The following is an 11,830-nucleotide window of genomic DNA, read 5'->3' on the forward strand; positions in this document are numbered from 1 at the left end:
CTTTGGTATTTGAAAAAAATATTGGTTTAAAACTTTTATATTTGATGGTTATATATGTAGATAAAACGTGAAAGTAGTTAACGTAAAGAAAAAAGAAAAAAAAACACTGAAAAAAAGATGTGTCCAAACTGTTGATGGCTATTGTTAAATCCTGGATCACATTCAGTAAAGATGTTTTTTTTTTTTTTTCTGTTAACATTTAATGCTCCAAACTCTGCAAAGAGGATGAAAACTTAAACTTGCACTTGACACGCTCCTTAATGTGTTCAACTTGCACACACACACCAAATCTTAGACTAAACCGGAACTAAACCAGGATTAGAACAGGACCAAACCGAGTCAGGCTCAAACCAGGATCAAACTGAACACATCCATAGTGTCCTGTACAGGAGTTGGACAGGCCACTGGTGCTGACTAAAGTTTTGAACGTTTATTTAAGTAGAATAGCAGAATAGGAGAAAGTTCCACTTTAAACACATTTAGGACATTAGGTGTCAACCTCTACAGGCCATTAACTCTTGAAAGGTAAGTAGTATTCAAGGAGCGGTTAGATATGCTCTGGATGATGCTGCAAATGCTCTCGACTAAAGCTTGACTGCTGTATTTCAAACCTTTATTCTTTGCCATCATCACTTCCATTTAGGCGTCATTATTCAAAACCACAGAGTGGAGCTGCAGAGCGCGTCCACAGGAAGTGGCAGTGACCTTGCAGAAAGAGGCCTACAATAATGTGAGAGCAAATTGGTGTTTATTACAGGTGGCAGCTGGTCATTTAGCTCACAGATAACAGTTTGTGTGGACGTAGGCCGGGCTAAGGCAGAGGCAGCATGCTAACGGCCACTCTCAAAAACACATGCCCTGTTATCAGACTAACTGCCCACACTATTACACCGAACAATGGAGCGGGCACTGCCAGGCAGCTGTTGGATCATACATCTAATGTAGGTTCAAAGAAACACTTTGCTTTAATCCATTTAGAATTCAAAAGTGATTTTGGAAGTGAACTGAAGGACTGTGTTAAATGCATTACCTTAAGCAAAATTGTGTTTGTTGTTGTTATGTAAAAGGTGCAGTTTTTGGTGGAGCATCATGTCTCCATGGACATTTTTTTCCTTGGAATGTTCAAACAGTGTGTTACTCTTTGTCAACGCCTGAACAGATCTCAGAAGCTAAGCAGGACGGGGCCTGGTTTGTACTGGGATGGGAGACACTGAGAATACCAGACACCACAGTGGGACACCAGGGGCAAGACACTTCACCCACAGTGCCTGGTATGAAAGCAGTGTGTGCATGAGAGTTGGTGGTGGTTGGAGGGGGCCGATGGAGCAGATTGTAGCCTCACTTCCATCAGTTTGCCCCAGGGTAGCTGTGACTACAATAGTATCTTACCAGCACCGAGTGTGAAGCGACCGAATAACGCACTGTAAAGCATCTTTAAGTGTCCAAAACATGCTCTATAAATCAAATGCATTATTATTATTGCAGTTAATGATCAATCTAGGAATCGATCTAGGAACATCATCAGATCAAGAAACGAGCTTAAATATGTGGAGGCAACCCCACTCACAGTAAGAAAGTAAATGCAATCATCATTCTGCCCTCTTAGGCTACGTTTTATAGGAAATCTCAGTGTATACGGTGACGCAGAAGTGTGTGGAATTCGATTGGATACGCATGCCAGGCGACTAGATGGTGACACTAGGGCTACGTCCACACGACAACACTCCTGGATTTTTTTCTTTGCAGGTTGAAAAACATTTGCATCCACACATGTATCAGATCAGTAAATATTTAAATATTTAATAATGCTTATGTCTTCATTGTTTTTTAAACTTTAAGGTAATTTAGCCTATTTTAGATGTATCCCAGAAATATAGCCATTTTGTTTTGCAAAAGTTAAACATAATTCACAGAAAGAACCTATATATTTCACTGAGTCGTGTCCTTTAGTCCGACAGAAGTTGAACTGCATCAGCGCACAATAGCGAGCTGCTTTTGAGTGCTTAGATTATGCAAATTAGCCATGTGGGTTTAAGTTTTGCTTCTGTAAAACATAAACAAATATGCACAGAGCTGTGTGGATAGGGAAGACGTGCGGACACAGAAACGACGTGTCTGGACGCAGATCGTTTCTAATACGGTGATACGCGGCTTCATTTCAGTGTAAACGTAGTCTAGGTGGTGATGTATGTGACTTAAACACGTATGCGACGTGAGCAGATCTGACCAGAGTTTTGCATCTTGGGCAGTGTAGATGGAGCGTATTCACCTTTTCCACTCTGGAGGGTGGATTCAGAGTTTTGCGCCCCAAAGCCCCAAAAACGCTAATCACCGACTAAACGAAAGGCACTTCTGATAAAATATTTTGCTGTTTTTTACCCGCAAGCGTTCTCGTGTAAACAGGCCCTTAGCTACAGAACCACCCTTCACCACCACCACGAGTGACCAAGAGCATTGATTCAGTTGCAGATTCAACATACTTGCTTGTATCTCTTGTCCCTCTAGTAAATATTGATCAGTCAGGAGCACACTTTTGATGAAAATGATCTTAAAAACCTGTCAAAACTTCATCCTCCCCCTCCAGCTGACCTTGCGATGACTGTAGCAGCAGAGTTAGCATGTTGGCACTTAAAACACGCCACTGAGCAAAGAGATTTTCTAAAATGACAGTCCCCCAAATGTACCCACAGGCAACAAGGGCGAATTAAACATTTATCCAGTGGAGAGGAGATGATGGGTGATGCCAAATGTGAGCTAGTCCTAAAATAGTCCAAAAATTAGTACAAGAAGATGAGGTTTTGTCAGGATTGGAGTTTAGATAAAGAATTTTGAGACAATTAAATTTTCATCTATTTTGGTCAGGAAAATTGTTGGATAATTACTGTATAATGTAGATGCATTATCAGATCTGTTCATGGATTTGTGGTGGTGTTTTTCATGTTTCAGAAAGTCACTGCTACTGGAAAGCTGCTGAAATTAAGGAATAATTTGAAGTTGGACACTTATCTACACCGAATATAATTGTATGTAGCTTTGCAATTGTGCTGAAAAGGCCTTGCATCTGTTACTACTGCTTCATGACATCACAAATTGGGACAGAGCATTTTGAGCTTTGGAGATGTTCACAGACTAATAACAAAGCATTACTCAAACATGTGTGAATGAAACAAAACACAACTCCAACTCCAGGTATGTTTTTCATGAGGTAACAACATTATAACATGACTTAAAGCTCACACAAGGACAATTTTGTTTACCATACAATATTTAATATGCTTTTTATAAACAGTGAGCAATGTGTTTACTTTTAAAACCAAACTCATTGCTCACTGTCTCATCCTGTACAATGCAATATATTTTTTTTAAATATATATTTTCTAAACTAGAAGTAATTTAAATCTGGCTCACCTTTTCACACCAAATGTCCTCCCCGTGGGAACGCATCTATGTGTCCTCAACCTTACGTTCCCTCCTTTCTAAGGTTTTTGTTTTTTTCTTTCCAAAATTAGGCCCTATGATCCCACATTTCCTTTGTCATTTATTTCCATCAGATTTTATCCCCATTTCTTGAACCTATTATTATAGGGTGACCAAACGTCACCCGGACATGTCAGTTTTTTGCATCCTGTCCTGGGTGTCCGTTTTTTGTTTGTTTTTTTAAGTGATGGAAATGTCCAGGTTTTCATTACCGTTCAGTGGGTCCATTAAACTGAGCGTCTCTCGCAGCTCTCTGTGCACTCAGAGGGAGCAAGCAGACACAAACAGTCGGTCAGTATGCAACATACCGAAGCGCAAATGTGCATTTAACGATATCTTGGACAAGAAATTCCCCGGTTTTCGACCCGGTCGGGACAAGTGTGAGGCCATGCGCACAGGTTGCAAGGTGAGAGTAGCTCACTGTCGAGGCCCCACACCCCACCCCCGGTAAGGTGTCCGGATTTTCACAAACGGAAATATAGTCACCCTATATTATCCAGCAGCAGTTGACTGCAGATGTAATGTAGAGGTCATGGTGCAAAGGATCCTAGGTTGAAATGACTCTGAATCATCCCTTTAAATGTGGTATAAAAAATAAAAAAAATACTTGAATTAGAGTTTAATTTTGAGAAAAATCTTAACAAATAAGAAAAAAAAATCTTAGAAATGAGGGAACATAGGGCTGACCCCCTCCCCGTCACAACCAGATATTACCACTATTTGGTTGTTTTGCCCTGGGACACAACAACACTGTACTGTAGTATATACTCCTGGTATGTTTGAACCACTTACACTCTGGTTACAGGGCAAACACGCCACACACCACAGTAATGGGCTTGAGAAGAAAGTGATGGGCACTTAATCGAAAGCATTGTGAGCACTTTTTATAACGTGAGTTAATCCCAATGTAACAGATGTTTAACATTTCATATAAAACGTCCTGGGTGATGGATACATTCTTCATGGACAGAATATGTCCTTTTTTGAATTTGTTGGATGAAGATTTGGTGATGGGGCAGATTTATGAAGCTGGTGGAAAATACACGACACATTTCCACAGATGTTTTGCCATAGAAAAGGATTAACAGGGAGTGACGTTTACCCGACATCGCAGCACTTCCGGTCGTTGTGAAAAAGGTCTATTTCTCTCTTCTCCTTTCTTGTCAAGTGAAATGTTGCATTTCATTAGAGCTAATTCAGCTGTAACACACTACTGTTTTTTTATCTTATTTTCCTCGCGCTAGAGTGGCTGTTTTTTCTTTCTAAAAACCTGGCAACCCTGTCCAAAACAAGAGAACGCACCATCAGCTTTATTTCAAGACAATTGGGGCGACTCTTAATAATCAAAAAAGTAATGAATATTTGAATAATCTTTTCCCAGTCTATTGAAAAATAAGTTACTTTGCTTCTCACACAACAGCATCTGACTCAGCAGAGACCCAGGGGCCTTGCAATTCAAGCAGTAAATCCACTCACCTCCTTCCTCTGCCTCTCCTCCTCATGAGTAATTCAGACTCCGTACGGCGAACGGCAACCTCACACAAGTCATGTCCACCTCCCAGCCACACTCGGATCCAAAGAAATAAATAAGAAATACAGACATACTTTCACTCACACGCACCAAAACACCACCAGTCCATTGCTTTTACAAATTAGTATTCTGGCTTGCTAGCTGCTCCTCGCTAGCTAGCCTGCTTTTTGTTGTTGTTGGGGTTGAAGCGGAGTGTTTGAGTTTGCTAAGACGACTGTAAAAAGTCCAAAATAAACACAACATACAGAATTAACTTGAAGGTGCATTGTGTAACTTTTCTGGTGGAGGGTTCGTCAAATGCTTTTCTCCATGCAGATGTTATTCCTTTGTCTGGAATGTTTCACGGTGTGGCATTAAAGCTTTCTATCTTCATGGAGACCAAATCAGACCAAGTTACAGGTCAGATCTGTAGAGAGGCGACCCCACTCAGTCAGAATGCCTGTTTTTCTAGGTATTTCTGAGATATAAAACAGCTTGTAATTGAATAAGTGTAAGGTAGAGCTATTTAATGTGGTTACATGCTGCCATTCCGACACTGACGTCTAATTGTCAGAGTGGCAGCATTTCTGTTTTTTACCAAACGTCCCTGCACTCCGACATTTTTTTTTTCCTTGGTCGGACTGATGGAACTTTAGCTTTTTTTTCAATGCACTAGGTAATTATTAAGTTGCGGCGGCGCTCTTTTCTTAACAATATTTTCACGGACTGGTGGTGTAGGAGGCATGGCGCATGCGCATGTGGGAGGAGACGCAGTGTGTGTAGCATGATTTAGTTCTGGCTTAGACCTGGTTTAGACCTGGTTTATACCTGGTTTTAGTCCTGGTTTAGATCTGGGTTTAGTCCTGGTTTAATTCTGATTTTAGTCCTGGTTTAGACTTGGTTTAGACCTGGTTTAGTCCTGGTTTTAGTCCTAGTTTTAGTCCTGGTTTAGTCCTGGTTTTAGTCTTGGTTTAGTCCTGGTTTAGACCTGGTTTTAGTCTTGGTTTAGTCCTGGTTTAGACTGGTTTTAGTCTTGGTTTAGTCCTGGTTTTAGTTCTGGTTTAATTCTGATTTTAGTCCTCATTTATACCTGGTTTAGTCCTGGTTTAGACCTGGTTTGAGTCTTGGTTTAGTCCTGGTTTAGACCTGGCTTTAGTCCTGGTTTAGTCCTGGTTTAGACCTGGTTTTAGTCCTGGTTTTAATTCTGGTTTAATTCTAATTTTAGTCCTGGTTTAGACCTGGTTTAGACCTGGTTTTTAGTCCTGGTTTAGGCCTGGTTTAGACCTGGTTTAGTCCTGGTTTTAGTCCTGGGTTTAGACCTGGTTTAGACCTGGTTTTAGTTCTGGTTTTTAATTCTGGTTTAATTCTAATTTTAGTCCTGGTTTAGACCTGGTTTAGACCTGGTTTAGTCCTGGTTTTAGTCCTGGGTTAGACCTGGTGTAGTCCTGGATTTAGTCTTGGTTTAGTCCTGGTTTAGACCTGGTTTTAGTTTCCTGGTTTTAGTTCTGGTTTAATACTGATTTTAGTCTTGGTTTAGACCTGGTTTAGAGGTGCGGCCCACACTGCACACAGGAGAAATCACGGTCCACTCGACGTACAAGAGAAGACACCGTCCACGCAGCGTACGGGAGGCGTATACAAGGCAAAAAAGGCGACGCTCCAAACTATGAGTAGGTTGTCAGAATGGCGACAAAAAAGGTCAGAATGGCGGCATGTCGGAACGGAGGATTGTTGGAATGACTGAATCGGGTCATTCGGAGTGGCGGTGTGTCAGAATAAGAGTTGTACCCCGTTTAATATCATACTGTGGAACATTCGAAGCAGAGCAATGACACATTCATAGCAACAAGCAGGTGTCAGACCCCCTACCACAAAATGACACAATTCACCTTTAAGAGGGCTGTAAAAAGTCCAAACTAAACAAAACATACTGAATTAGCTTAAAGGTTCATTGTGTAACTTTTCTGGTGGAGGGGCTGTCATCTGTTTTTTTCCATAGAGATTATTTATTGCTTTGCCTGAAATGTTCCACAGTGGCATTAAACTACTTGCATTTATTCAACTCTAGATGTATTTATTGGTTAAAAAAAAACACGAGCATGGTCGCCTCTCTCATCTCGCTACAGATCTGTTGTGTGTTTTTTGTCTCCATGGAGATAGATACGTTTAATGCAATACTCTGGAGCATTCTGGACAAAGCAACAACAACAAATAACAGACACTCCACCGGAAAAGTTACGCCATGCACCTTTAACGGAGCACATTTGCAGCACCAGCACGTTTACGTTGCACCGCTTTTGACACAGTCGCTAACGCTTTCTTTACGGCCAGCATCAAAGTCTTCACCACGGCAACACGGTCAAATGTCACCAGCTTAATTAAAATTCCATGTTTGCGTTGGAGGGAAAGTGGCATACATCAAGTGAAACCATTAAAAGGGTTTGAAAATACGTAAGTGCCAAGAGCCGCTGTACCGTAACTCATATTTGTTCAAGTTGTCGGAAGAGAGGAAGCCAAAATAAACTCTAAAAGGCCGAATTGTGGACTTGTCTTTGGGGTTTTTTGTCGGGCGACTGCAGCTGGAGATGATGTCAGAACATAAAGGTGGCCATGCGTTAAACAGGCAGGTGCTGTGTTCACATATTTATAATAACATAGCGAATACAAATAATTAGTAGTTACATGATTTCACTGCATTTACGTTACAGGGCCCGTATTTTGCTATTGCCTGATCTATGTTAAAATGTTATAAAATACTCTGTACCACCTTGTGATGCAAAACAACTTTCTCCAGCTAAACTCTGACAAGACTGAAGTCATAGTGTTTGGTCCACAGAAACAAAGGGACAGTGTCAGCAGTCACCTCCAGTCTCTCGCTCTAAAACCTTCAAATCAGGCAAGAAATCTAGGGGTAATAATGGACTCAGACTTGAACTTTAACAGTCACATAAAATCAATAACATCTGCAGCCTTTTATCATCTAAAAAACATAGCAAAAATCAAAGGTTTACTGTCTAAATCAGACTTGGAGAAACTTATCCATGCATTTGTCTCCAGTAGGTTAGACTACTGTAATGGTCTGCTCACTGGTCTCTCCAAACGAGCTGTGAGACGCTGCAGAACATCCAGAACGCTGCAGCTCGGGTCCTTACTCGAACTAGGAAGTACGAGCACATAAGTCCTGTGCTCAGGTCTCTGCACTGGCTTCCTGTGCCTCAGAGAATAGACTTTAAAGCAGCTCTGCTTGTGTACAAGTCTCTCCATGGCCGAGCACCAAAGTACATCTGTGACATGTTAGTGTCATATGAACCATCTCACACTCTGAGGACCTCAGGGACCGGCCTCCTGCTGGTGCCCAGAGTCAGAACTAAACAAGGGGAGTCAGCGTTTCAGGTTTATGCAGCTAAAACCTGGAACAGTCTGAACATGTGAGACAGACTCTTCTGTGACGCTGTTTAAATCCAGACTCAAAACATTTCTGTTTAACTGTGCATATAACTGAAAGGTTTTCATTCCGCACTCTTCTCTCCAATTTATGTCTCTCTTTTTTAATTTTAATCTTCATGATTATTTATGTTTTGATTTGTTTTTATTATGATTTTAATGTATTTCTTATTCTGTAAAGCACTTTGAATTACTTTGTGTACGAATTGTGCTATACAAATAAACTTGCCTTGCCTTGCCTTGCCTTGTGATGTCATGTGGTGCCACTGTGTTTTTAAACTCCTTACGCCAGGGGTCTCGAACCTGTAGCTCAGGAGGTAGATCGTCATCGCCTGAGCGTACGACGGGGGTCTGATGCAAATCCCGATGACAATTACGTTGTTCATTCGGGTGTGTTGCTCCAGCTTCTTTTCATCATTGAGGACTCACATCTTTTTCACCTCTTCCACCAGGTTCAAAATTTCTTCCTGTCTCTGTCCAACTTTAGTGATGTCCTTAGTGAGGTTTTACTCTCATCGTATTCTTCGATCGATATGCTTTTTAGGTGCCATTCCAGTTTTTTCCCAACAGATATTTGCAAAATAGCTCTTATATTTACTATATTTACTAATTACTTTCTTATATTTACAAAATTTCTCGTGACCGCTAAAACTAATTGCTATCTGGCATTTTTGTTTTGTAAAAATAGCTCACCACCTTCATTAGAGTTGTTATATTTATAATTGCAGCCTTGGGATTGCCAATCTCTACTGAACTAAAGGTAAAAGGAGCTGAACTACAGCTTCATGACATCACAAGGTGGAACTGAGCATTTTGAGATTTACATATTTAGACCGACTAATAATAAAGGATGTGTGAATGAAACAAAACACAACTCCAGGTCTGTTTTTGAGGAGGTAACAACATTCTAACATGTGTTGAAGCTCACAAGAGTCAATTTTGCGTAATATGGGACCTTTTAACTTTCTGGATTGCGTTGATAAAAATAGGGACGAGGGTCACAATAGGCTACTGTAGATTTTTTAAACAATATTTACTATTCACTAGCCTATTTTTCTTGTAAATATAAGGCACTGTGCCTGATTTTTAATTCATTCATTTTAATAAATTTAATTAAAATGAGGTTGAAAGTTTTTCCTCACATACCTTATGCATTCTGAACATTCTAATTATTCAGTTTATAAACACTTTTCCCAGCTTTCAGAGACCAAAGCAGAGTTTTGGAGTCACAATAAAGCTACTAGCTACTAACAACTATCATACTAATGTGCACTTCCTGATTATCATACAGCACAACGCTTTAAAATTAAATGCAGACAGCACACAGTGGTCTTAAACAATATATTTGTACCAGGGAGCAAGACACATTTACAGCAAGGCCAACTTTTTTGCATTAATTAGACTTAAATTTAGACTTAGACAAACTTTATTGATCCCCAAGGGAAATTATTTGGACACAGTAGCTTACACATCACAATAAAATATAATAACAAAGAGCAAAAATATAAATGGTAATAATAAATAGCAAAAAAGAGCAAGAGACAGTTGTCAAATAAGGCATAATTATATAAATGTAAATGCACATGTCAATATAAAACAGATAAGTAAAATCACAGCTTCATACAGGAGGTCATAGGATTTATCCATTTTATCCGAGCTTTTCTTATTCAAATTAACGTCACTAGGATTATTTTCAAAAACATATCTGGTGCACTCAGGCAAACTGGAAATAACACAAAAAAGTTGTTATTGTTGCTTCAGTATGACTCATATTAATATCCAAAAGTCAACAGTCTGTCAATTCTGGGAGGTTTTAAAATTAATATCAGCGCACGGAATTGAAAGTTAGCGATGTTATAACTCCTCTAGTGTTATACTGCCGATTTCCTTGTCATTAAACCTCAATGATACGAGTTTAAAAGTCATGGTCTAGACCTGAAGGTACAGCCCAGTGCTTCTTTCTCTGCCGTTACTCTGCTTCATTCCTGCAGAGATGGGCCCATTTTATCCTAATGGGGCTTAACATCCACAGTAAGAGCCGGGTTGGGTTATTAGCCACAATTAAGGACAGACGCCCAAATGGCTTCCACTGAGGCGTTTAGTATAGCGAGAGGCAAGGCCGACGATGTGGGATGTAAAAATGTGTGAATTGTTATATTAGTTTCAAGTGTCCAAAAAAGTTGAGTATTGTGATTTTGTATATCACAGCATGAGGGATGGCAGGACATAATGACTTTTGGATTCAATTTAAAAAGTCACTCGGGTTGAGGTGAGGTGAGGCTAGTGGATCTGACTCGGTCTCCCAGTGGTGTTTATGTTGTTAGTTGGGCTCAAACTGTCAACCTTTAGCATGAATGGACAAACATACAAAATTGACTCTTGTGAGCTTTGTTATGTTAGAATGTTATACCATGTTATAATCCTGTTTCCTTGTTAAAAACAGACCTGGACCTTGTATTTAGTTTCATTCACAAATGTTTGAGTTACCCTTGCCCTCTCCGGGTGGTTGGAGAGTCCCTGCCTCAAGTGGAGGAGTTCAAGTATCTTGGGGTCTTGTTCACGAGTGAGGGGAGGATGGAGCGTGAGATTGACAGGCGGATCAGTGCAGCGTCGGCAGTGATACTGTCGCTGTATCGAACCATTGTGGTTAAGAGGGAGCTGAGTCGAAAGGCAAAGCTCTCGATTTACTGCTCAATCTACGTTCCGCACCTATAGTCATGAGCTTTGACCGAAAGATCATTACCCAAAGTTCTTATCACGAAATGAGTTTCCTCTGCAGGGTGGTTGGGTGCTCCCTTAGAGATAGGGTGAGGAGCTCAGTCACACAATAGGAGCTTGGAGTAGAACCGCTGCTCCTCCACATCAATAGGAGCCAGTTGATGTGGCTCGGGCATCTGTTCCGGATGACTCCTGGGTGCCTCCCTCGGGAGGTGTTCTGGGCATGTCCCACCGGGAGGAGGCCCCGAGGAAGATCCAGGACACGCTTGAGGGACTATATTTCTTGGCTGGCCTGGGAACAACTTGGGGTCCCTCCCAGAGGAGCTGAAGGAGCTGTGCATGGAAGTTCCTGCTTAGACTGCTGCCTATGAGACCCATCCCGGATAAAGTGGAAGAAAATGGATGGATGGATGTTTGAGTAACCCTTTATTATTAGTTTGTCTACATCTCCAAAGCTCAAAACACTCTGTTCCACCTTGTGATATCAAGACGCTCCTTTTACCTTTTGTTTAGTAGAGATTGTCATTTCCGAAACTGAAATTATTCAGATGATTCTATTGAAGTTGTATGGAGTTTAAAAACACACTGGAGCACTTCCTGTATTAGTGTTTTTAGCTTGAGAGAAGAACTATGTCTGTTTTTGTTGACTAAACAGTATAACATAGACCAGAAAATAGCATA

At 40.7% G+C, this 11,830-nt stretch overlaps 1 protein-coding gene across 1 annotated transcript in view; it reads right to left on the reverse strand.

Annotated features, from left to right (window-relative positions):
- The window catches only part of LOC129408156 (dynein axonemal heavy chain 7-like), a 95,642-nt gene that overhangs the window by 67,691 nt on the left and 16,121 nt on the right, over nt 1–11,830 (reverse strand). The gene's annotated exons all lie outside the window — the stretch shown is intronic.

The sequence above is a fragment of the Boleophthalmus pectinirostris genome, unplaced genomic scaffold (genome assembly GCF_026225935.1).
Source record: "Boleophthalmus pectinirostris isolate CB_2022bp ecotype Guang Dong unplaced genomic scaffold, ASM2622593v1 HiC_scaffold_1, whole genome shotgun sequence".
NCBI lineage: Eukaryota > Metazoa > Chordata > Actinopteri > Gobiiformes > Gobiidae > Boleophthalmus > Boleophthalmus pectinirostris.